Source organism: Castor canadensis, chromosome 1, assembly GCF_047511655.1.
Source record: "Castor canadensis chromosome 1, mCasCan1.hap1v2, whole genome shotgun sequence".
In the NCBI taxonomy this organism is placed as follows: Eukaryota; Metazoa; Chordata; class Mammalia; order Rodentia; family Castoridae; genus Castor; species Castor canadensis.
Window position 1 is genome coordinate 29,779,837 of NC_133386.1, and position 27,401 is coordinate 29,807,237.

A 27,401-nucleotide genomic window follows, 5' to 3' on the forward strand; every position below is an offset into this window, starting at 1 on the left:
CCCAATTCCTTTGGTTCCCAGAATAATTTTAAAAATTGAGGTTATTTTTCTTTAATGTCATGATAGCTAAATTTGTAATTTCTAAGACACCTAGCATATGGAAAAAGGTTTTTTTCCCTCTTCAAAATGTCTATGTATGTTTTATATATTTGTATATTTCTCCTTCCTAGAAAAAAGATTCTTGACAGCTCAGAGTAGAACCTGCCTGCATAGTCATATGTGTATACACACAGCACACACATGTTACACTGATGAATTTAGAATGAATAAAAACAGTTAAAAGCAACAGGAATTGTTACTGAGTAATAATTTTGGTTGAGCTGCTTGGTGGCACCCTTCTCTCTACCATCTACCCTTACTCACTTAGGCAGCCATTAAATATATGAGCTGTGGAAGCCAGAGCTGAATTTAAATACAGGCTCTGCCACTTATAGCTGTGTGACAGTGCTCAAATTGCTTAGCCATTATGATCCTTAACTTTTCTCATTTGTGGAATGAGGCCCTAAATAATTCTTAAACAGGAGGGATTTGGTAAAGTTTAGTCAAATGTATATATGTATAGATACAGGTTGCACATTTAGAACACTAGAACAACACTATATGTTAACTAATTCTATTATTTACAGGCACTATAAATTCTTAAATGCGTTTTTGTGTGTATTTGGAGCTTTACGTTGATGGCATACTGCATTTTGAGTCAAAGGGGATAGGAAACTAGCTTCTTAAACTGTTTTCTTCAATGCTTAGGAAAGAACTTACAGAGAGAGGTACTGCAATCTCTTTACCATGCTGAAGAAATGGAAATATATCATAATTATACTTCTAGCTAGTTAATGTTTCTTGTTCTTGATGAAAGGTGTAAATGTTTATGGCATTTGGAAAGCTGTTCTATTTATGAAAATAAAAGTCATTTAAATATAAGTGCAGATTCAAAATTCAGAACGTAAATTGTATTAATTTTTCCTATGATCAGCCTTTCTTTATGACACTGTTCAGATGCTGAGTGAAGTTTTCTTCCTTTTGGCTATCATTCACCTCAGTTGCATGCTGAGATGGAGTAAAGTCAACATCTCCCCTTCCCCAAGAACTACCTGCTCTTTGGATTTGGAAGGTGGCAGTCTATCAAGCATACTTGTTAAGAATGAAGAATGAAGATTTTAATCTACGTCACTTTCTTTCTCAAATTTGCTCTAAAGTGATGCCTCGCTTATGAAGGTATTAGAAAATATAGCTAATGACTGTGAAAAACTTTGAACTAAACTAAGTCCTGTGTATGTTCTTAGTGAATACATTTACCTGAAGTTGCTACTTTTGGAAGCTTTATTATTAATCTAATTGGTTGATGGTTACTTGATTATTAAATTAAAATATTTTTATTGATTCTTTAAAAAAAGATGCTGGATACTTTTAAAGGGGCTCAGTGTAAGAAGTTGAATAAGAGAAGTTCTGTCCTAACTGAAAGCATTGGTTGCTAAGAGAGATACAAATAATCTTCTTCTCATTGAAATACCCATGTTAAATCTACACTATTAATACAAATCATGACTAAGAGGATTCTAAAAAGAGGTTAATTCTGCTTCCAGCATGGTGTTATGGTTTGGATATGAAGTGTTCCCCAGGAGGCTCATGTGTTGGAAGCTCGGTCCCCAGCAGATGGCACTATTTTGGGAGGTTCTGGAAACCTTAGGAGGTGAGGCCCAGCTGGAGGACTTAGGTTACTGAGACTATGTCATTGAGGTCTATATCTTGCCCTAGTCCCTCCCCATATTCCCTCTCTCTGCTTCTTTCGATGCTGTGAGAGGAACAGATTCTGCCACAAGCTTCCACTGCCATGATATTCTGTCTCAACAGATGCCCAAAGAGATGGGGCTAAGGGACCATGGACTGAATCCTCTGAAACAGTGAGCCAAAAGACGTATTTCCTCCGTTTTTTTATGTCCAGATAAAGCCTAAACCAAGGCAATGACAACAACAACGAGCAGGAACAGTTTATTTCACAAATGTTTTGAGGTATTATAGATAAAACACAGCAACTAATGGCTATGAAGTTTCAGGGAGGTAGAAATTGGAGATGATGTGACTTGAATTTGTGATCTGAACTGAGATGGGGACATAGCATCACATCACTTTTGTTTTATGCTTTGGTTTTTATTGGCAAAGATACGTGTATTGCTAATTCAGCTCAAACTGTTTTGAGTTTGAATATTTTGTCACCATGCAATCAAATCTTCCTTTCTCCTACCATCTCTGGTCTTTAGCTAGTTGAAGCACCCTCTTAATTTTTATTTGTACTATGGCATACATCTCCTGGTTTCTCTGGCTTGCTTCTCCCTCTCTCACAGAATATTGCATATCTTCTTCAAAGCTCTTGGGTTTTTACCTTCAGTTACAAGCAATAGAATTGACTAGTGCCAACTAAATTAAAACAAAAAAGCTCTTTCTAAGATTCAAATAGAACATACATCTAGATAACATAGTACCTCCTCTGGTACACTATTTCAGGTGACTTGTTTTAGGCCTTTCAAATGTCCAAATTCCTAGCTAGGCAAGAGAAGTAGCAAAGGAAAGTAAACAGTCCATTTTAGCACACCAGGGAACTTCTCTCAGCTCACAGATACATTCCTATCTCTGAGAGCGATGTACAAGTCAACAAAGATAAACTGAACAACTGGAAATGCAACTAAATAAGAGCTGAGACTTTAAAATCACTCAGGAATGTGCACGTTGTAAGCTGTTCGGCAGGAAACTCCTGCCTATTTCTTTTCTCTATTTCTTAATAATCAGCTTTGGGAGATAGATGAAGATCCTCCATTAATGGGTACCTGGAAACTTGGGCTGTGTTCTTAGTTTTCTTAAACCCAAAGCCTCAATTCACAGTACGAATAGATGAACGAGTTTTTCTCTTTAAAAATAATTTTTAAACTTACAAAATATAAACATATGAGAGCAGCATATATTAAAAGCACATTTCAAGAAATTTTGAAATAAAGGAAAATTTTCTTTTGGTTTGTCAATTTCTATGTAGATGTCATTTTTTAAAGAACATATAAATTTGACAGTATTTAATTTTAGACACTAGTTATCTAATTTGTGGATCCAAGAGATCAGTGAATTTTTAAATATTTCCATTAACTTCTTACTTTTGGTTCCGTTATAATTTATTTGTATATATTTTTTCAGGATGAGGATAGAGAATGAAACTCTGGTTAATCAGTTCTGCTCCTTGAGTGTAGCCCTAGTACAAACGTAGACAGAGTTGAGAAGATTTAAGTTACTGCACTCCACAAACTGGATGAAGACCCTAATGATAATTGCATTAGATTTTTTTAAATTCCAGCTCCTGCAATAATTATGTATAATTGAAAAGTGGCTTTAAAAATTTTGAGCCATACATATTAAATGTTAGAACCCAATAATTTTATAATGTACTTTCTTCATAAGAAGCTAAACGTCTACTTAGTTAAAATCACCAAATACTTTAACTATCTGTGTAAAACTCTTTTTTTTTTTTTTTTTGTCATTTGCAGAAGAACTAAGCCACTATGATTGCTCAGCTCACACAATAAGGATTCCTTTCTGGCATAATCAATTATTTTACTACTTTTTTTCATTAAATCTAGCAATTGCTAGGGAAAAAACCCATCATTTTCTTTTAAAGTATAACAGATAAGAAGATATTTTTGAAAAACTTCTAATATTCGAGGAATCCATCTGAAAGTAAATTTCAGAAGTACTTCAGACATGACTATACTCTTTTGGCCAAATTTCTATAGTTTTGAATAATTTCATTATCGATTCTTTTGATAAGAAATGTTAGTACAGACCATAACAGTAAAGTTAGTTATTTAATATTGGTTAAAACTGACATGTTTTTAATTGATCATTTCACTTTTATTTTTGCCCCAGTTGAGGCAATTATGCGGAATCAATCTTAAATAAGTCATTGACAAGTGGAATTTTCCATCACAGGCTTTCTCATTGTCTCATGGTGGCCAAAGACCTCATGTAGTTTTTGAAACAAATAATCTCCTGCTTCTGTCCTAGAGTTTTCTTTCATTTTCTGTGTTCGCTTTCTTTGTCTTTCCTCTTAGTCTTGAACTCTGCTCCTATACTGTTGTGAAAGCATTAGTGGACAATATGCCTTAATGTTTCACTTTCCAGGCAACGTCTTGTTACATCGTCAAGCCAAACAAATTGTAGGGGAAAATCAGGGCTGCTTTTTTTTTTTTTTTCCACGGGAAGTCTTTCCAGTATTTCCCTAAATCCTACATTTACGTATCTGCTTGCCTGCTATGGATTGTATTTCTGTAATAATCTCACAGTACGTTTTTTGGGTCACAGCTTGAAGTCACACAGGAGTGCTGACTTTTGTAGGCATTATCGTAAGGTAGGACAATGGCTCTCAGTGGGTGATGACTTTGTCCCAACTCCCTGTGACACTGGACAGTGCCTGGAGGCAGTTTACAGTTGTCATGACTGGGGAGGTGCTGCTTGCTGGCACTGAGTGGATGCAGGCCGGGGATGCTGCTCACTGCCCTGTAATCCCAAGTGCAGCCCCTGAGACAGGGCTGCTGGGGCCAGCTGAGCACTGCAGTGTGAAGGTGAGAAAACCTACTCTGGGGAAATCACAGACCAGGATGCGGGTAATTCCTTTCTAGAAGGCTTTCTCCTTGTTATCTGGAGTCAAGGGTGAAGTGAATTTTTACTTCCTACCAAGAGTGGTACAGATCTATGACATGGTCTACTACAATTTTTCTTGGATAAAGATAAAAATTTAAGATATATACCCCTTCAAATTTGGATTTAGATTAAGCAGTTTGTAAGAAAATAGGAAACTGTGTTTTGTGCCATGACCTTTAATATTGCAGTTTTAGGAAATATTTTTTGTGCTATTTTTTCACTCATTCTTTTAATTTTTATCTAATTGGAGACAAATTTCATCAATCTTCTTGAGTTTGTGTGAATACTCAATATTCAGTAATATTTAACATTTTTTTTTTCATATCTTTAAAACACATCTTTTTTGTATTTTTTTTTTTTTTGATAGGGCTGTGCTACGTAGCCCAGGCTGGCTTCAAACTCATACTCTTGCTGTCTCCATTTCCCAAGTGCTGAGATTACAGTTGTGCATCACCATGCCCGGGTCTGTTAAGTTCCATCTTTCACTGCTCAAGTTCCTTACAGCTTTCCATATTTACTGTCCCTCATTGATTTGCTTATTATGTAAATGAAGTTTATTGACAGTTGAGTGGATCAGACATGGTTCTATATGATAGTACCACAATGCTGAATGAAATAGAGAAAAGACCCATGCAGTGAAGAAATGTATATTCTAGTGGAGTGAAAGAGACAAAATACACGAGAGAATTATGAGGTGAGAGTGTAAGCAGGGAAGGGAAATGGAGAAGGTATCAGGTAAGGGACAGGGGTTGACATTTGAAATAGGTTGGCAGGTAAAGTGTCACTGCAAAGGTGATCTTCCATCAAGTATCTGAAGAAGATGAGGGAGTAAGCCATGTGGGCATCTGGGAGAAATACATTCCAGGAAGAGGAAGATGCAAATGCAAATGTCCTGAGGCTGGATATTTAAAGGCAGCAGAGCAGTCCATGTAACTGGAAGAGAATGAGCTAGAGATGAAGAAGAAAACAATGGAGTTAGAGAGGTGATGGATGAGATTATGTCAAAATTTACAAGGCTGCTGAAAAGCCTGGTTTTCACTCTGAGTGAGAGGAGGAACCATTTGAGAGTTATGGGCAGAAACACAACAGGATCTGACATGTTTTACAGTGGTCATGTTTGCATGTTATCTGAAGAATAGACTAGGAGGGCAAGCGTGAAACATACAGACGAGATCTGGGCCAAGGTGCTAGCAATGAGGTGTGGTAAGAGCTACTGAATTAAAAAAAAAAAAAAAAGAGAGAGGAGACAATAATTTTAGCAAGAGTAACTGGAGGATCAGTGTGGTAGGTTGTTTTATTGTTTGCCACATATTTTAGCTTCCCTCAATATAGGGTCTTTTCCTCTGAAAGGATAAAACACCTCACCTTGTTGAAAGTGGGAAACCACATGCCTTCCTTGACCAATAAAAGTGGGCAGTACTTGATTTGCTGTGTTGTTTTTCCTTCTGCCACAAAATCAGAAAGCACATCTGTTTTTTTGTCAGTCTGGTTACTGAGCAGATGACACAGATGACAACTGTGAAAAGGCTACACAGCAGGAAATGAGCCTTTGTTGTTGGAAGCTGACAATGTTTAGATTGTTTATTATTACAGCAAACCCCAGCTTAGCCTGACTAACACGGATGCAGCCGGCATTAACTGAGATGGAGCTGTCAGCAGAGGAGCAGGTTTGAATGCGTGTGCAGAGAGTAATTTCGGTATGTGAGACTTGTGATGTGTTTTAAATATCCAAGGGTAACTGTCCAGTGGCTAGTTGGCTATAGTGGGTTGTAGTTCAAGAAAGTGTTCTGGGGTAAGGGTATACATTTGGGATTCATTAGCCTGAGAGTGAACAGAATTACCATGCGTGTGAGTAGATACAAAAGAAACCCAGGAAGAGAACTCTGGAGTGTTCCAGCTAACAAGCAAGACTGAGCATGAGCAGCCATTAAGGCAGGAGGAAGACAGTGCAGAGTGTGTTATCTTGGAAGCTGAGTGAATAAAGGATCTTTAGGATAATCATCTGTGTCATATAGTACTGATAGGTCAAGTAAGATCATGACTGAGAATTGACCTTGGGATGGAACCAATGTGGAGGTCCCTAGTGACCTTGGCAGGAGCAGTTTAGGTGGAGTGATCAGTAAGGAAGCCTGAATGAAATGGTTTTGAGAGAAGAGCGAGACAAGTGAGATAACTCTTTCAAGCTGTCCTGTAACAGGGAGCAGAGAAAGGATAGCTGATGGGGATGGAGGGGGAATGGGATAAACAGGTTTCTATGTATTATTTTGTTTTCTGGTAAGATCAGTGGAATGATAGGGCTTTGGTTAGCTAATGGAATGATCCAAAAATAGGGAGAAACAATTGATAAGGGAGAAGAGAGAAGGAGTATCAGATTCAAATTTATACAGAATGAAAATTTACAAATCAAATGAAGAATAGATCAAGGGCAAACACAACAAGGGGATTGGACTATGAGCACATGATAAAAGCGAGAGCACACAAGGGAGGGGTGAGGATAGGTAAGACACCTAAAAAACTAGCTAGTATTTGTTGCCCTTAACGCAGAGAAACTAAAGCAGATACCTTAAAGCAACTGAGGCCAATAGGAAAAGGGGACCAGGAACTAGAGAAAAGGTTAAATCAAAAAGAATTAACCTAGAAGGTAACACCCATGCACAGGAAATCAATGTGAGTCAATGCCCTGCATAGCTATCCTTATCTCAACCAGTAAAAACCCTTGTTCCTTCCTGTTATTGCTTATACTCTCTCTACAACAAAATTAGAAATAAGGGCAAAATAGTTTCTGCTGGGTATTGAGGGAGGGGGAGCAGGAGGGGGTGGAGTGGGTGGTAAGGGAGGGGGTGAGGGCAGGGGGGAGAAATGAACCAAGCCTTGTATGCACATATGAATAATAAAAGAAAAATGAAAAAAAAAAGAAGGAAACAGTTTTGGGGTATTTTTAATAATTGAGATGTATTCATATCAAAGATGACCTAAATATAATACAGTTAATAATTATTTGTGCAATATTTAGCTTAATGCTACTTTTATAAATCACTATTTTGGGATATCACCCCTTATGCCATCATCCATTGAATTATTGATATTCCTAAAACACTAATTATTATTTTTATGTATGTTGTGGAAGTCAGACATAGAGACAGGAGATACCTAAGCATGAGAAAAAGTGAATCTACTATTAATCTTAAGTATTGGAAGGTTGGCAGAGCGGTTCAAGTGATAAGAGCACCTGCCTAACAAGCATGAGGCCCTGAGTTCAAACCTTGGTGCTGCCAAAAATAAATAAATAAATAAGTAAAAAATATTGGAGAAGGTCTTGTTTCATATTCTACAAATAGAAATGTAAGCTAAGCGTGAAACATCAGGTCTGCAAGTCAATTATGAATGCTTAGAGAAAGTTGGTAGTAATCACTGAACTTATGTGAAAAAATAATCACAAATAATTTAAAGTTACTCTGAGATTAAAGGTGGATCTTATTACTAAGAAGAAAATATGGTTACTGATCCTAACTTCATTAACTTTGTCAGTCTTTTAAATTAATATGTAATGTGTATAAATTTCACACAATCTCAAATTCTAGATTAGATTTTTCCAAATGACTTTTAATTAATGCAAATCCACATATATGTATAATTTGTAGCATGTGCCACTTACATTTAATGTTATGCACTGATTTTGAGGTGGTTAAGGGTCTCTGTGACAAAAACTGTTATTTGTTATGTTAGCATTCCATCAGTATAACAAATACCTAAGCCAATCGACTTACAAAGACAAAAGGTTTGTTTTCCATCACAGTTTTTGGAGGCTGCAGTTCATGATTGGGCAGACACATTGCTTTTAGGCCTCTGGTGGGGGGTGACAGATGACAATGGCAGGGCCCATGTGGTGAAGTAATACCATTAACTTCATGGCCAGAAAGCAAAGGATTGTGGGATCAGGGTCCCACATCCCCTTTGGGGGGTAGGTACCCAATGACTTACGAACATTTTACTAGGCCATGTCTCTCAAGGTTCTAGTACCTCTCAATAGCACTGTTCTAGGGACCAAGACTTTGCAGAATCTTCAAGACCCAAACTATAATATTTATCTCCCAGCTTCCTATCTCTCCTCCTTTTGTATTGATGCCTGGTTTTATGTTAGCCCTTTGCAGTGTGGAGTCAAGACTGTATTTTCCAGGTCTGATTACAGTCAAATGAGAATATGTGTCTGGGTTGGGGAATTTTAGGTGGTCCTTCCTAGGAGCCTTCTTTAAAGTGAGTTGCATGCTTTTCTTTTCTCTCTCTTACTAGTGTCCCAGAACTCACACGTGATGTCTGAAGCCTTATAGCCATGCTGGATTATGGGATGAAGGCAGCTACTAGCACGAGCCTTGGTAAAGAAGAGCCAGATAGTTTTGGGTTGCTGAAGCCATCGTGTCAGGGTGGACTACTAACTTTCAGTTTTCTTGGCAGAATAAAGCCTAGTTTGTGTCAGCCCGTACTTTTTAGGTCTTTCTGAATTGCAACAGCATTGACTTCTTAATAGATGAAGGTAGAATCACCCATTCTCATTACATCCATATGTCTTTTAAAGCAATTTTCCTTTTATTGACTGCTTTTCAGATATTTTCCTATTTCTTTTTCCTTCTAGGGGAAAGGAGCATTTTCCCACCATCATTCACAGGGTGTCTAGCTACGTGTCTTGGTCTTTCACACCCATGGCAGCAGTTTGGTCTCATGTTATGAAGCAGGTCAACGGTAGTTCTAAATGAAGAAGGGAGTGGGGGAGTTGTAGAGTCAGTGTGGGGAGTTTTTCCAAGCTACACATTCCTAGCTCCCTTATCTCTGTGGAGATTCTGATAGTCTCCCACCAACTCCCATTCGAGAATCACTTATCTATTCCACATCCGCAAAATTTTACTTGCTTCCAATTGGCAAAATTTAAACTAATAGTTAAAGACTAATGAGGAATTTTGCTAAGTGAAAAACTGTCTGGACGGTTAGATGATATTAGAAAATAAGTATTTTTCATATTTTGAAATCCATTTAGAGTTAAACAACCTTTTATTTAAAAATATTCTGAATCCTAGTTTGAAAAGGTCAGTCATGTATCTATAAGTGACTAGATTCTTGCTAGAATTGCTCCTTCAGGCATATGGGGAGGTAATGTGAGGGAAGGTACTGTACCATATATCTGTCAGACCACTATTTTTCTTTTTATTATCACACTTTCAATAATATTTATTAAACATTGTGGCATATGTGTGGCAGCTCTAGGTACTGTTTGCACTTGCCAATGGCAAAACACAGTTATCTTTTGTTTCCATCGGAAGCTCATTCAGTTCTTTGGGAAGAACTGGTGTCTTCTTTTTCTCTCTCTTGGTGGGTGGCCTGTTGATTTGAGCTAACTGCCCAAAATGTACTCATTTGGCTAAGCTGTAATTAGACCAAGCCTGTGGCATTTCTTGCTTTGTCTACAACAGGCTTGGTGATAGAGGAGACAAAGACTCAGTCATGTACCTAATTGATGTAGAAGTAGTATGATGGCAACAGGGAAACTATAAATAGAAACCATCAAAACAGAAAAAAATAAAGAAATCAGAGTTATATATAACAAGGAAATGATTCAAGCTCAGATGTGTAGTAGAAGCATTGCAGATTTTAAAATGGAAGAAGAAATTGTGCGCAGTCTTGTATCATTAGCTCCCTAACTACAGAGGCCGTTAGATCAGAATGCAGCTATTATAGCTGTGCATGGACAGAGTCTTGCTGAATACATGCCCTGTGCAAAACTTATGCCCATGGAGTATGTATTATTGGCTGATTGATTTGAAAAATTAAGTAGGGGGCTTAGAGATGTCACTTAGTGATAGAGCACATGCCTAGCATGTGCTGTGCTCTGTGTTCAATCCTTATACTACTCCTCAAAAATAATAGAAATTTTGTTCTTGGGTGAAATTAAGTGAATGTCAGTTTAGCTTCAATCATGCCTTTGATTTTTAAATCTTATTTGTGCAACTTATATGTAGTTCTATACTCTTTGGTACTTGATACAAGCTTTTAGAGTCAGAGATTTATTATAATGGCATTGAGTGTACTTGACATTTTCCCACAACAGATGATGACTGAAGATTTAAATAGTGGATTTGGGAGAGTGACTGTGACTGTCAGCCTTTTCTCCATACCTGGTCCCTCCTCTGCTTTACAACCAGGTAAATGACCAAACTTTACTTCCAGTTCTCCTTTGGTTTTTTGAGTGGAGGTGGCTGTGTCCTATCTGGGCTGCGGCTTTTCAGAAGGGTCCTCACTGTTCTTCAGTTTCTGCCAATTGGATGCAGATGGAGATGCATCTCTTGAAGACAGCAGACCACACAGTGGATTGAGGAAAGAGGCCCCCTAGCAAGAAAACCAGCTCTGTCCTGTTACATGTATGAGAAATAAATTTCTGTTGCTTTTAACTCATTAACAGTTTTGGGCCTATTTCTTGTAATGGTTTAGCTTATCTTAACAAGTACAGTTTGTAATTTAGGTATTCCATTAATGATAAAGAACTTGGTTATTCAACTGTTAATATACTTATACATGCTCAAGAAGAAATAGATAAATACTAGATAAAAAAGTGGTAGATATTATGGCCATTTTCAAAGAAAGCATGCATGTAGAAATATGGGATTAAGAGGAAAAACAAATAGGATGGAGACTGTATGTATCATAAGGAAAGTTCCTGATTTTGCTACTCAAGTGCTATCAGGAGTCTGGGCTATGATTTTTGCATCATCAGATAAAGGAGGATAAGCTATGATACTTCCAAAGAAGTGTCAGGGAAGACTTTCTGTTTTTGAAGTAAGACTGTCTTGGCTAATTTGAGAGTATAATTGTTTTTAATTACCTTTGTCCTATCAGAGCTTGCCTCTGTTACTGTATACAATGTTGGGATTTTGTGAATTATAAGTAGAACTTCATTAGATTGTCTTAAAAAAACAGCTACTAAACTTCCTTTCAGTCTCTTGCTTTAATATATTACTTTTCAATTTACAAAATAACGGTGCATGGAATAAATGTATTTATTTGTATGTTTAATATATGAACTAACACATATTTTATATTCAGTAGCATGTTGGATAAATTTAATAATATTAGTAGCATGTTGAATAAACATATTTTCTCAACGTTGGGGTCTATGTCCTAATGAATAAATTGGATTACTTGTTCCCTAAGGTTCTTTTGTAAAAATCAAGGTATGTTCTCATAGGACAAAGTTTACCCAAGTGCTCTGACTGAGGGAAAGGTAAAGAGTTAAACAGGCTGATGAACTTCAAGACTGACATAGGCTGGAAATTGTTCCTATAGGATAATTCCTTTTAGTCAGTAGCAACAGTTTTTGCATATCTTCTGACTCAGTTCTCTCCACTATACCACACTGGTGCTCTCATTCCAGGATTAGGAAATGCCCTGACTGTAGTGATCAGGTCCTGGCAAATCTTTATTTCTCTAAGTACATGGCCCAAAAGGCTATGTATGCACTGCCTCACTTGTCCAGTAGGGGCAGTGGCCACACTGTCCTTGCTTTAACTTCAAATTCCCTTTGGGAATATGGTTCAAATAATGTAAGAAGTTATTTCTATAGACATTCATTCCTTAAACATATTTCAAATCCCTATTTTATTTTATTTACTTATTTTATATCTTATAACATGCTTAGATTTAATTTAAACAAAATAATACTTGGAGCTCTGAGTTCTTTTTTTTTTTTCATTTTTCTTTTATTATTCATATGTGCATACAAGGCTTGGTTCATTTCTCCCCTCTGCCCCCACCCCCTCCCTTACCACCCACTCCACCCCCTCCCTCTCCCCCCCTCAATACCCAGCAGAAACTATTTTGCCTTTATTTCTAATTTTGTTGTAGAGAGAGTATAAGCAATAACAGGAAGGAACAAGGGTTTTTGCTGGTTGAGATAAGGATAGCTATACAGGGCATTGACTCACATTGATTTCCTGTGAGTGTGTGTTACCTTCTAGGTTAATTCTTTTTGATCTAACCTTTTCTCTAGTACCTGTTCCCCTTTTCCTATTGGCCTCAGTTGCTTTAAGGTATCTGCTTTAGTTTCTCTGCGTTAAGGGCAACAAATGCTAGCTAGTTTTTTAGGTGTCTTACCTATCCTCACCCCTCCCTTGTGTGCTCTCGCTTTTATCATGTGCTCATAGTCCAATCCCCTTGTTGTGTTTGCCCTTGATCTAATGTCCACATATGAGGGAGAACATACGATTTTTGGTCTTTTGGGCCAGGCTAACCTCACTCAGAATGATGTTGTACAATTCCATCCATTTACCAGCAAATGATAACATTTCGTTCTTCTTCATGGCTGCATAAAATTCCATTGTGTATAGATATCACATTTTCTTAATCCATTCGTCAGTGCTGGGGCATCTTGGCTGTTTCCATAACTTGGCTATTGTGAATAGTGCCGCAAAAACCATGGATGTGCAGGTGCCTCTGGAGTAACAGTCTTTTGGGTATATCCCCAAGAGTGGTATTGCTGGATCAAATGGTAGATCGATGTCCAGCTTTTTAAGTAGCCTCCAAATTTTTTTCCAGAGTGGTTGTACTAGTCTACATTTCCACCAACAGTGTAAGAGGGTTCCTTTTTCCCCCACATCCTCGCCAACACCTGTTGTTGGTGGTGTTGCTGATGATGGCTATTCTAACAGGGGTGAGGTGGAATCTTAGTGTGGTTTTAATTTGCATTTCCTTTATTGCTAGAGATGGTGAGCATTTTTTCATGTGTTTTCTGGCCATTTGAATTTCTTCTTTTGAGAAAGTTCTGTTTAGTTCACGTACCCATTTCTTTATTGGTTCATTAGTTTTGGGAGAATTTAGTTTTTTAAGTTCCCTGTATATTCTGGTTATCAGTCCTTTGTCTGATGTATAGTTGGCAAATATTTTCTCCCACTCTGTGGGTGTTCTCTTCAGTTTAGAGACCATTTCTTTTGATGAACAGAAACTTGAGTTACAGACAAAAACATCTGATTTAAAAACGTAGATCCTACAGAATAAGGTTCCTAATTCTTTTTTTTTTTTGTGGTCCTGGGATTTCGAACTCAGGACCTCACAGTTGCTAGACAGGCACTCTACCACTTGAGTCACCCTTAGCCCTTTTTTTTTTAAAGTTTTTTTTTGGATAGGATTTTGCTTTTTGTTCAAGACCAACCTTGAACAGAGATCCTCCTACATTTTTTTTTAACCAGTAGCTGAAATTATAGATGTGAAACCAACATGCCTGGCTTATCAGCTAAGATTGGAGTCTCACTAATTCTTTCCCTAGGTTGTCCTTGAACTAGAATCCTCCTGATCTCTGCTTCCTGAGTAGCTGGAATCATATAGGTGCACCACCACACCCACCTGGCAAGGCTCCTATGTCTTTTTTTTTGGTGTTACTAGGGTATAAATTCAGGACTTTGGGCTTATTAGGCAGATGCTTTACCATTTGAGTCTTGTTCTTCCTAGTTCTTCTAGCTTTATATATTTTTTGAGACCGAATGTGTCTTACATTTACGCCTGGTGGGCTTGGGTCATGGTCTTCCTGTTTATGCTTCCTTTGTAGCTGGGATCACAGGTATAAGCCTCTGTGCTCAACTTTTATTGGTTGAGATGGGGGTCTCGTTGCCTGCGCTGGCCTCAAACCATGATCTTTCAGCTCTCTAGCTCTCGAGTAGCTAGGCTTACAGGCATGAGCCACTGCCTTTGGCCTAGTGAAACCCATTATTTTCCTTACTTTTTTTTTGGAGTTACTGGTGTTTGAACTCAGAGACTTGTGCTTGTAGGCAGGTACTCTACCTTCTGAGTCATCCCCACAAGGTTTCTCATTCTTAAGGCTGAACTCACCCTTGTCTAAGAATTTGTTGTTGTCCTGACTAATTCTTTGATCTGGCTCTTTTTGAAGAGTATTTGTGTATCCTGTGTGATGAAGGAAGTATTTTCCTTTCTCCTTCAGTTTTCAGCTGACAGGGAATTCCTGGCAATTGCAGTGATACCACCTATCATACAAGCAGCACCTGGAGGCTCCTTCTGTCCTGCTGCCAATTCAGTGAATACGTGAACAGTGGGTTGCTCAGGTATCCAAGGCTTATTAAATACATAGTAAAACATTGGGAAGGAGGAAAAGGGATCAAAATCCATCCAGGACCATCCCAGAGAAACGAAAAGGCAAAAAGGTCATTATTTCCCTCTGTGTGTTTAACATTTTTTAAATGAAAGAAGACACTGTTTTTATGTTCTGTGTGTCCAAGTGTTAACAGGATGAGAAACACTTTTTGTTCACATTTCCTTGTAACCTTGAACCGAGCATGCTGGAGTTCTTGTCCTTCTGTTTCATTGCATCCCACAAAAAGGTTATTCCAAATTCACTTGGCAATATTCAGACAAGCTATTTCCTAATCCTCAAAATAGCTTTTGTTTTGAGCGTTTCCCAAAAGTCTTAAAATATGTTCATGAACTGTATATACTTCATTTACTAAATTTTTGGATTGCACATCCTTAAAGGAGAAATAAAACTTGAAGAGCAAAGATTTTTAAATATTGTAAATCTAGATGAGTGGAAAAACACATTAAAATATCATTGTTTTAGTGGAAAATAGAGGCAGTATAAATTTATATACTCAGAAGAGAACCTCGATAATACTAGGAAGTTTAATTTTTATTTTTCCTATTGTGATTCATACTAACTTATTGACTTTTTATTCTCAGAATATTTTTACTTAAAATAAAATTGCTCATTGAGTAGCAAATACGGATTAAACATCGAAAGTCTTTTTTCCGAGTATTTCACTTGGTATGGATTTTCTCCTAAGGAAACATGTTCTATTTTCTGAAATTGTATACTTTTTCATCTTCTCATTCAACAAATACTTGTTGAGAGCCAAATGGCATTGTTCTAGATCTATGATACAATAAAAATCAGAGGAAATAGATATTAACTCAATAATCATGATTAGCATACACAATGATATCATCAAAGAATGAGAGAGACCAGAGTTGGGCTGAGGAGTAGGGAAGAACTTAGTGAAGAAGGAGTCATTGAGCTGCATGTGAAGGATGAATAGGAGACCACCAGGAAAAGAGGGAGTCAGGACAGCACACACAGTGGTTCTGTGATGAAAACACACACAGCATGTGTGAGGCCCTGAAAGAAGGCCGGTGTGTCTAGGAACGGAAGATGAGGAAGAAAGTGTCACTCAAGGTCAGCTGTGTCTGGATCTTACTGGATCCAAGGCCATGCTGTGATTTTAATTGTTTTTTGCTAAGCTCAAAAGAGGTTTTTAAAGTATTTTAAGTGAAGAGGTAACAAGACCAAACGTATGGGTGTTAAAAACATCATCTTACTGTATTGTGGAGGAGAAATTAGAGAGAGAGAGAGATAAATGTGGATGGGGGAAGGTAAGATAGAGAACTATTAAAATGGTGCAGGCATGAGTGCAGTGTGGAGGCTCAGGCCTGTAATCCCAGCACTTGAGAGGCTGAGGTAGGAGGCTTGCAAGTTTGAGACTAGCCTGGGCTACATAGCAAATCCCAGTCTCTAAAATAAAATAAAGTAGCATAAAATAAGATAAAGTAATGCAAATGATTCAGGTGAGCATTTTTAGTAGTAATGATAGAGAGGGAAGTAGATTCAGAAATGAAATCAACAGAGAAGTTTCTGGAGTTCTGCCCTAGTGAATCTTAAAAGGATGAGCAAAAACCTAGGTTGATAAGGCACCCATCTTCCTCACTGTTGAGGGGCAGGTGGCATTTATGTGACATAAGTAGAGGTGAATGCTGAAGAATGTAGACAAGTAATAGGCCATCATGTGGTAAAAGTTTCAATCAGAAACAGGAAGGCCAATGTTATGGTCAGACAGCATCCAGGCTGAGGTCAGCAGCAACAGCTGGGAGCTCTCTTGGGAAGGCTCGCTGCGTAAAGCAGCAAAGTTTGACATTCGGTGCTGGTTATATATGGGGTGGCTTGTGATTCCCAGGCAGCTCTGCTCATGACCCAGAGTAACCCAAGAAAACTACACTGGCCAAGTCACCTGAATTACCTTTGTGGCAGCTCAGTGAGCTCTAGAAACATCTCTGTCCTAGGGTGGCACAGAACAGTCAAGGCTCCTCATCCTTCCTCTAGAAATATATTAGAATGGAGAGTCAGAAGAATATCTTGGACTAATGCTGTCTCTGAGCTATTTCAGTGGTATAAAATCTAGAGACATAGAACCTCTCATTTTAAAAATGTGTTAATAAAAGATAGAACCTTGCATGGTGGTTGTGAAGACCAAGTAGCAGTTACTCTTTGAATGTTAGCAACAACAATAATAAGTAGTATTTTTATTGTTGAAACTCTTTTCTTTAACCTCTCTCTTTTATATAGTTTCTCTATTTGTGATCACTTATTTTTCACATTCATAGTTTGAACATTTCTTTGTTTGGCCAATGTCACATACTTGTTAGGTTCCAGACAACATAGAAGGTGTCACAGAAGGGAGAACTACATTGTCTCTGTCCTCACAGATGTTTTTACTTTAAAGAGAGGAAGGATAGTTGTATCCTGAGGCAGAGATTGTTCACCAAAATTTATGCCCTTTTTTCCCTGGATACTTGGTAGATTATATATCCCAGTCCACTTTGCAGTTAGGTGTCACCCTGTGACTCATTAATGGAATGTGAGCAGAGGTGGTATGTGTGTCATTTTAAGGCCAAGATTTTTAAGACATTCATGTGCTTCCTGTACCCTTACTTTCTATTTTTTCTGACAGATAAATAATGAAATATCCAAGGAGAAAGATAAAGCCAAAAGAAGGAAAGAACCTAGACCTCTGATGTACCATGTAGAAGAGAGCTTTTTCCTGCCCAGCAAGACTGACCTTGCATGTCCTCTTCCCATGGAGTCAGGACAGGCTACTCCATGGTATCAGTATATGACAGTTCACATAGGGTACTGCCAATCGGGAATGATTAGTTAATGTTGGTGTCTGTTTTTATTGGGCTCCATCAGTAGGCATGACTGATTGCCCACATCACTGATCTCAGTCTCCAGCCTCCCCAGAGCTCCACTTGATACCACATGACCCACTCATCACAATCTTAGCCTAGGACTGTCTGATGTGGCCAGTTCTCACTCTTAAGTCACGAATTGTTAGACTATCCAGGGTGAGTCAAGATCCCAAGGCAGACAAAGACATGTATATTAAGTACAACATCCCAAGGGCCTAGAAATTCCTACCAAGTAACAAAGTATAAGGTCTGACCTGTCTTTTGGCAAGGCTGCACAGATTCATCTATAATTTCAATTTAAAAACTCTCATAATTTATAGTAACATTTAATATTGTCTGTCCATAATCATCTATCTAAATGAATTTTGGAATTTTTGCTGAAGTTGAGGAAGAAGTTATTAAGATGAGCTTAATGGATTATCATATATATTATTTGAGTTTTTAGTTACAAATAAGAAAATCCTGCTGGGTGGCTCACGCCTGTAATCCTAGCTACTCAGGAGGCAGAGATCAGGAGAATCAATGTTCAAAGCCAGCCTGGGCAAATAGTTTGCAAGACCATAGATTGAAAAAAAAAAAAAAACTCAACACAAAATAGGGCTGGTATAGTGGCTCAAGGTGAAGGCCCTGAGTTCAAACTCCAGTACTGCAAAAAAACAAAAAAAACCCACCAAAAAAACCCCCTGTCAGCTTTGTTTTATTTGAAAGAAAAAGGGATTTATTATGAGATGCTCAAGGTCAATAAGCCTTCATTTCTTTTCTTCTCCTATTCAGAAGAAGGAACTTGTTTACTCCATAGTTTGGGATATGCATGATTTAGGTTGAGTAAAGAAGACACTGATTATTTCTTTGATGGTCTTGATTCTAAATTTCTCTTGGTGGAATCTGATGTGCTCCAGTTGGAGGAGCCATTTAGCACTGGGGCAATCAGCTGTGAGCACATGTAAGACTATACGTATGAACACATGGCAGGGAGCTGGGGATCTTACTAGATACTGACTATAGGGATCCATATCCACCACAAGATCAGATAACTAATGAATCATGTAGAGAAAAGGCTCACATGTAGTTTAAATGATAGGTCAAATGAATGGATAAATCCTGGGGTTTTAAGATACTATTTGTGTTCTGTATTTTATTTGGCCATACATTTATAGTATTATGTTATGTCAGACTGTGCATTAGTATAAGCAAGACATGGTATTTGGATACAGAGGAACCACATCTTTGCCTCTTATTAATGTCTAAGTTAATTATCTTCTGATAGCCTTTGTTAATTTATGTATCAAGTAGGGAAATTCCCAACTCAGGAGGTGTTTCTAAGATAGCAAGCATGATCAATACACTTTATTTAACCTTGGAGTATTAGTATTTAAATTAAGTGACAGTGAGCACTGGATATACCTACAAGAGAATGTCCTACCTCTTTCCTAGTCATCTTCTTCCAGTGGTAATGCCAATAGCCCCCCTGACATTTCTACACAGGCCTGTCTTACTATTGTCCCAGTGAGAGAGCAGAAGGGCTTAGTCATCTCCTTCCTATGGCTGCTGCTGAAATTCTGATATTCCGGTCTTTCTAGTGATATCTACCTTGCCTACTGAAGGAAAATTCTACAGTTATTGAGACTTACCACTAATGTTGATACCAGACAAGGTTTTTTCGGGTATGAGTGACAAAGGAACTCTGGCTCCCTTGCCCCTCTTAATCTGCCCTGATGCATGCTCACTCTGTCATTTTCTCTTGGATGGACGTAGGGGACCCAGACAGCTGGCTGTGAAAGGGTTTCTAGCCTTGGTGGCAAGCTGAACCAGCTTTCTCCCAGATTACACCTCAGCACCAGAATATTTAGTGAAGAGAAAAAGTTCCATTTTATTACACAGAATTGGAGAAAACTTCCTTCATATCTTAATGGCAATTCAGAAGACCTGTTTTTTTTTCTGAAATATGTGGTATGGTGTAAAGCTAAAATAACTGTTCCATCTTATTGACAGTGAACCAAACTGTATTATGCAGTTAGGCTTTATTATTACTCATATCCTTAATTTCTCTTTGCAGTTCTGGCCACCCAATGCTTGAGACAGCTTGGATACATAAAGAAGATAACAAATTCAATGAAGAAACTCAGAAATGGAAATCTGACAAATAGAATAAACAAGTTTGTCATCTTCCAAAGGAAGAACAAGAGAGACTTGCCAAAGGGATGTAGATTTGTTGACTTCAGGCTATATGAATATGTAAAATAGTTTCCAGTACATTCAATTACTTCCTCATGTAACACTGCTAAGTTACACTGAGATGATACAAGTAAGCAAAATATTTACAAATAACCCAGAACACATTAATGGGCCTTTGGTGTTTCATACCATCTTCATGCTTGCTCCTTATTGCAATTTGTCTCATTTCTTGAGAGAGGACTATCGTGTTTGCTTATTATTTAAATGAGGGAGTTGTCCTTCAGTGAAATAATGGACAGTGGTTTGTTTCAAAGCTGCCAAAAATGCAGCACAAGTCAAAGAATGTAAAAGATATTAATCTTATATCATCTTGGATGAATGACTGTGTGTAAAAAGTTATTTTGATTCTACCTAAATCTGATATTCTAACTGCTGCATTATAACTCTTTGGGGACCTCAAAGGCTGCAGAAACAGGGAACAAGGGGTTAATATGCTCTTTATGGAGTCCCTAAGGTTGTTTCAAACACATCTTCTTTTTGATATTCATGTCAACACCTAGAAATTGAGTCATGGCATTCCTCATTAGTGAAATTTCTCTGATAAATGTGATATGAAAACTGTGAAAGGTGAACATTCCATACACTAGTGTTAATATGAAGACGTTTGTTTTGTTCAATCCCCACTGAAAGAGATGGGTATTCCTCTTGGAGAAAGGTTCCATGACTGATTCCGTCTCTGTCATGGATGTAGAGAGTATGATTCTTTTTTGAGAGATTTCTGCATTTATTACTCATATTATCGATATAACTGCTCATAAGCTAGGAAAATGCAAGTTTTCTATGCATGTGGTACAAATAAGGAAGTTGTGGACCACTGCTACACAAATCACATTGCAGTTTTAAGCACTGGTTCCATAGATGTTCTAAGAGAATCATGTTTTTAAGGACATAGGATGTCTGCATCCAGGGTTGGCCATGAGCAGTGGAAGGAAACAGAGATGGATCTAATGAGGCTTACTGCATTTCCCTTGTGTCTTTGCTCCCTCATCTCTAAGAAGGCAAATTTTTATCACCTCCTCTGTCATCAAACTTTCAGTTCCACCTTCGACTCTCCACTATCAGTTGGTGACTTCACTTATTATTCCACTGAGAAAACAGAAGCATTTAAAAAGCAATGATCTCATCTTAGAGATTATTAGCCAAATTGTCTAACCTTTACATATGCTTGTATGGCAACTTCCCTCCTCACAGCGATGAGCTCTGTGCTCCTCTAAGGCACTGCACTCAGCTCTTATTATGCAGCTATCATCTCTCTCTGCATCATTATTTATCTCTCTCAACTAGAATATTCCCATGAGGCTTCAAGCACTATAGTCCCTGTCTTAAATAAAAACAAATCTTTCCTTGAACTCACACCTAACTCTAAGCCCTTTCCTTTGTGCTTGGTTAGTGAAATTCCTGGCATGATTGTATATACTTAATATACTCTTGATATTAATGTTTTGCATCTACTTTAATCAAATTTTCACCTATGCCACTCCAGCAAAACTACTCCTGATAAGAGAACCACTTCCCTCTCACTTGCAAAGCTGAAGGCCAGTTGTCATTGCTTGTGCTCTCAGCCTTTGGTATTGTTGCTCTTTTTCTCCTCCTTGACACTTTCCTCTTTCAGCATGGGAGACATCACTCTCTTGGTATGCATTAGCTAACTGACTGGTCCTGTCTCTTTACTAGTACCTCTTCTCCAGCCTGGGCTCTCCATGTTGGTATACTTCAGGTTTCAGACCTTGGCTTCCTTTTCTCTTCCATTTACACATTTCCTACCTGTAATAGTTTAAATGCTTTCAGTCTGCTTATGTTTTATATTCTTTAGTCACAACCTCCCTCTTGAGATTCAGATGTGGATATGTAGCTGGTTATTTTAAGTTCCCACTTGGATGTCTAATAATGTCTTAAGTGTTAACACATCCAAAACAGAATTTCTTCTTAGTCTCACCTGAAACATATCCATCCTAAGCTTTTCCAATGAAAAAAAAAAGCATTGTATTTTGTTTAGGTTCTTAAACTAGGAAGCATAATTGATTTCCTCTGTCTGCCCACTCTCAATACTCAGTTCATTAGCATGTGCGTTGGGTCTGCCTCCTAATGTAGCTTGAATCTGACCACTTCTCACCTTTGTCACTGCTCCCACCCTTCTGGAACAATCAACTGTCATCCCATATCTGGACTCCCACTGTAACCTCATATCTGGGGTTCTTCTGCCATTGCTACATCACTTTCCCAATGGTTCCCATTGCATTTTGGATAAAATCCATTACTCTACCTTGCCCTCACACTTTCCTAGCACATTCTGCTTGACTTCTTCCACTTGAGCCATGTTTGCCTTCTTTGCGTTCTTCCTGCCTTACAGCAGTTCACACCCTGGCCTCAGTGTGACATGCTCTCGCCCATTCCGCCACTCAATTCATGTCTCTTTGTTCGGAAGTCATCTCTTCAAAGAGGGCTTCTATAACTACATGGTAAAGAATGACTACTCTCAGTCATTCTTGCTCCCAATACCTGATTTTTTTCATAGTAGTTATCACCATTTGACCTTCTGTTATTTATTTTCTTTTCGGGGAGCTTTTTGTCTCTCTCAATAAAATGTGTGTACATTGTTATATGTGCAGTAGTCTCTCTTCAAACACCTTCCTTCCCTGCATTTGGGATACCACTCTCTTGGCATTGCTTACCTGTTCCTAACTCTGACTTTGGACATTTTCTTTGCATAACTCCAACAGAATAGAATGGGGCCAAGGAATAGAGAGATGCTAGACTGGAAGGATTGGGAAGTATTTAGGCTGTTCTGCAGAAGTGAGGGGGCCAGAGGGAAAGGTTAAGTTGTGGACAGCTAGTCTGGAGTCTGCCTAAATCACAGCTGCCTCTGGGCATTCTCTAGAGAAAATAAAACCTGACTATTAATTGTAGTTTTAAAATAGAGTGGCTGAGGCTTTCCCAGTCACACTTTGGAGCAACCCTTCTTGATCTTACAGGCAATATGTTCTAGAGGCAGATGAGGTTCTCAAATGAAGTCTGTTAATTCTACTTATTTACCCCCATTTCTTTTGTTATCTTGCACTTTGAAAAGTTTAATTTGAACAAGTTAGTAGCAGTAACTCATAATGGGGTAGAATATGTGTGATGGAATTTTTATGCAAGAATCTGAGGATAAAGTAGTGAGTGAAAATTAACTTTCCTGGAGCTCACAGAGTAGTGGAAGAGGCAGAATTTGATCAACTATATGCATGCACACAACAAATATACAATATGAGATAAAAGTTATTTATAAATTTTATGATTATGCAAGGAAATCATCAAACTGTGGGAAGTCGGGAGTGACTTTCCTGGCATTCACTTTGGAAGGCTGAGTAAGAGTTAAGTACTCTTTTGGTAATCTGGGTCACATTGCTCCCTATTTACAAGCTAGTACTCCTTTTTGTGAAAAACTGTAAGTCAAAAATGTCAACAGTGGATCCAAGGTCAAGTCTGAAAAAGTATCAGAAGGGAAGCTGGGAGAGATGGATGCTCCAGAGCTTATAGGTTATTGAGAGAGAAAAATAATCATGTTGGAAGCCATGCTTTGTATGATTCAGACTCAGACTAGCTGCTTCCCACAGATGACCTGGAACAGGAGCCTCAAATACCCAATACCTTTCTGGTACCAAGGCAGACACCATTAATTATTAATGGTCCTGCTTCCTGCCAAAGCAGCCTGGTTCAGAATCCATCCCCAGCATGTCTCTTAGGCATTCTCCTCCAATTAACGTGAGAGACAAATAAGTGGTGCATATGCTGGTAGTAATATTTATTAATAAGTTCAGCAATGGGGACTGGTGAAATTGTGTTTTCCCACCTCTAGCTTCTGAAAATTGGTGATAAAAAGATGCTGTGACATCCTAACACACTTTCAAATCTCAAAACAAAGTTTAATACCTTCATTTTATAATAAAACATTGCAAAAGCACTATTAAATCATAACTACAATTTGTAAACCATGAATAAAGGAATTTGTGTGTTTGCAGCTGGACCAGAGATCCCAACTTTTGGTCCTGTCTCATCTTGAACAGGAAATCCTGAGGCATCTCCCGGAAACCTAGCCCCTGAAAACCACTGTCCCGGATGATTTCTTCTCATAGTTTTTGACAACAACTTATAGTCTGCACTCGCATGAATTATGAGATTCAAGTTCATTTGGCAGCCATTGCCAGAGTCTTCTAAGACTGAAAGGATGGGTTTGGTCTTCATGTTTTCACATCTGGCATCTTGATTTATTTAGCCACTTGTCTACAAAATCAAGAATTAAAACATTTTTGGATCATGGAAAACCTTTAAAATCTAATAAAATCTATTGAACTTCTTCCTTTTAAAAGCTGCACATGCAAATACAGACAGAGACATGTTATTTGACACATAATTCCAAGAACTTTATGGGCCTTCAGAAACCTCAGATGAAAGGCTCTAATTTAAAGATGGAATCAACTCAGAAGATAGTGCTTATCAGGTATCTATATGTAAAGAAAGAGATGAGCTAGGCCTAGATTGGCTAGGAGTATTAGATAGGGTTAGAGAGTTCTCCATACAACTAGGTTGAGCATATCTTCTTATAAAGGACCAGTGATTGTCATAAAAGGCACCCATATAATGTCTTCATGCCTCAAATATAAATAAATAGAAATTTGCCCTCACCATTGCTCACTCTTTTCTGCAGCCATCACCATCTACAGTTATAAAAGGCTTTCCTGGAAGAAATTTGGAAAATATTGCATATGATGAGGAGATTATAGGATATTGAGATCTTGCCTGGGAACTCAGATAGTGCTAGATCCAAAGGCAATAGTGGATCAACAAGGATGTGGGTCTACCCACTTAGACTCAGGTAGGCTTTATCTCTGTCAATGAGATGACATCCTCTAAAACTGAGGCAACTTGTAAAACTTCTACATCAGGGTTTGAACACCTTCCTATGCTTTTGTCAGTCAAGGAGAACACAAGTCCTGTAACCTAATGGAAAGAACCTAAATACTGAAATTAACTGGAGTTGAAAAGCTGTGCTTCTAGCTTCTGATTCTTTTTGATGGGAGGAAGTGATACCCCTTTAGTGTGGTTCAGGGAGTAGCTGTGAACTACTCCAACTCACACAATTCTAGTGTTGTGCAAATTGCTTGCATTGAACAGAACCTGGCTACTGAGTGCTGCTGATGAAGAACACACAGGTAAACATGCAGATGGCAGGAGGTTGGACTAGGGACTCCCAGCTAGGGGTTGGTGAAGAGAGTCAGGGATAAGATTAAGAAATCCCTATCTAGATAGGAATAGTGCAAAGAAGGAGGTCATTGTTAATGAAGAACCAAGAACAAGAATAAAGTTTCTCCTTCCCTGGATGAACAAATCCTTCTGAAGAAACAAGATGATGGTTTGGCAGGTAGACAGGGAACGGGCTCCCAAACCATGGAGCCGTCATCAGATATTAGGGAAACCTCATGAGCAGTGAAGCAAGGGTTGACACAACCAAGAACAATTCCTGATACACAAGTTGCCTCCACACAACCTGCTTCAGTATCAGATTCCCTCGTTTTACCAAATGGCTCAGCATTTTCCGGCAGCCTCTTGGTTGTCTCAGCACTTGATTTTAAATGAGTCATTTCTTGGGAACTCAATATTTTTCCATTGACACCTCCAAACTTCTGCAAATCAACATGAAGGAAGATTGGACATCCTAGAGAAAGAAAAATTTGGGCCTACATTTATGGAGTTCAATAACAGAGAGGCTGAGAGAACTAAATGGAAGCTTTTGAAACTTCCCAAAGCAATGTAAAAGGCTTTCGGTATTGAAGGAAGGGAGAGAAGGAGTAGAATGCAAGTTTTCAGTGAAAAAGACTAAATAATAAAATTATAATAATTAGGGTGACTAAGGGGCTTACATTCAAGTCTTCCAATTGTGGTATACAAAATACATTTTTCAGTAAAAGTAATTTGCATACTTAACTTTTTAATGAAATCATATTTACATTAAGAAAGTATAGTTTAGTAAACAAGAGGTAATTCTCTGTGTCAGTTATGGAAAATCTATTTGTGTGGAACAAAAGCCATTAAGAACTTACTGGGTGGCCATGTACCTGTGTACAGCAACATATTTCAAAGAAGTAAACTTGGGAACAGTGTTTCTCAATTTAAATATACATGCCTTTTCAGAAAATGAGTATTTCTTACTTCTAGGTCTAGGTATATAATTTACCCCACCCAGTAAAAAATGTTCGGCTCCTTGTTCAAAATGCAGGAAAAAAACATTTTCTGTTCTTCTGTGATGTCACCTGTCATGTGTTCCTCATTATTTGACATCAACCTTCTTTGGCTGGGGAATACACATCATGCAAATGCAGACCAGCAGTGGCATCCAAGGACCCTGCTTTTTCTAGACCTCTGTCCAACAGCCTCTTGGAGTGAGGGCAGCAGCAACTGTTGAGCGCAGGCAGCTATTAATTTCTATTGGGGGTTAGTGGAGTGCTGCGCTCATACCCCATTGTCCCATCAGATGTCACTTACAAAGCACAAATTCCGAGATACAATTATTAGGAATGTCAAAATGGAGACTGTAGAGAATTGAGGTCCAAGTGCAAGAGTGAGAAGGAAAGGAGCCCTTCTGAGCCAGTCCGGATCGAACACTGAAAAACCTGATCCTGTGCCCATGCCGCCAATAATCCTGATGCTTTGTTTTTAGTTGAAAATCACTTTGTTGTGATCTAGTGTGTCCTTCAGCAGGTTGGCCACAAAATCACATGTTGAATTCTGTACAAATAAGGATTCTTGGTTTGCACTGCTGCTATTTCTGTTTTTAATGGTTTTAATCCATTCCTTCACATATGGATTAAACAATCACTAGGCTCTGGGCTTTGTGGTAAATTTTATGGGTGAAATGAACAGGATAGCATTCAGCAGCTCTGTATTCATGGACTGCACAGGCCACTGGAGGAGACTGGCCTAAAAGAAATAACAAGCAAACAAAAATCCAAGTACATATGATGGAAAGGATGATGAAGGGGTAACTGGGGAGGCTTCAGCCTGGAGTGAAAGATGGATTGTATTGAAAGACTTACTGAGATTTATTCTTGATTATAAAAATCTTCTCAAGTAATTCTGATGATTATCCAGGTTTGGGTTTAACAACTGTCTGACTGATTCCATCCTCACAATGCCAGAGGGACTTGGCAAAGATCACTTTCTGTAGTTTGTATTATGAAAGCAATAAGAAGTCATAAAAATTAATAGTGAATATTGTTTTCCATAGTGCAAAAGCTCCTTAGAGATTTTTCCATCCCACCTCTTGGGAATCTGCACCTCTATTAATCTTCCAAATAAAATGATGGCACATTTCATAGGCACCAAGAAGGCTCATTTACAGGCCCTAGCAAAATTGTTGTGCATGACAGAAACATGACCAAAAAAACCACATTTCTTAGTTTCCAGTCTGTGACAGACCACAGATGTCATCACATGTCCCTAAC

General features: G+C 38.3%; 1 long non-coding RNA gene across 1 annotated transcript; it reads left to right on the forward strand.

The window, feature by feature from the left end:
• The first annotated feature begins 1,729 nt into the window (after window positions 1-1,729).
• On the forward strand, window positions 1,730-24,421 carry LOC141423349 (uncharacterized). Its single transcript, XR_012448145.1, has 3 exons — window positions 1,730-1,901; window positions 19,742-19,990; window positions 23,922-24,421. It is a non-coding gene; the product is annotated as an uncharacterized lncRNA (long non-coding RNA).
• The last annotated feature ends 2,980 nt before the right edge of the window (window positions 24,422-27,401 follow it).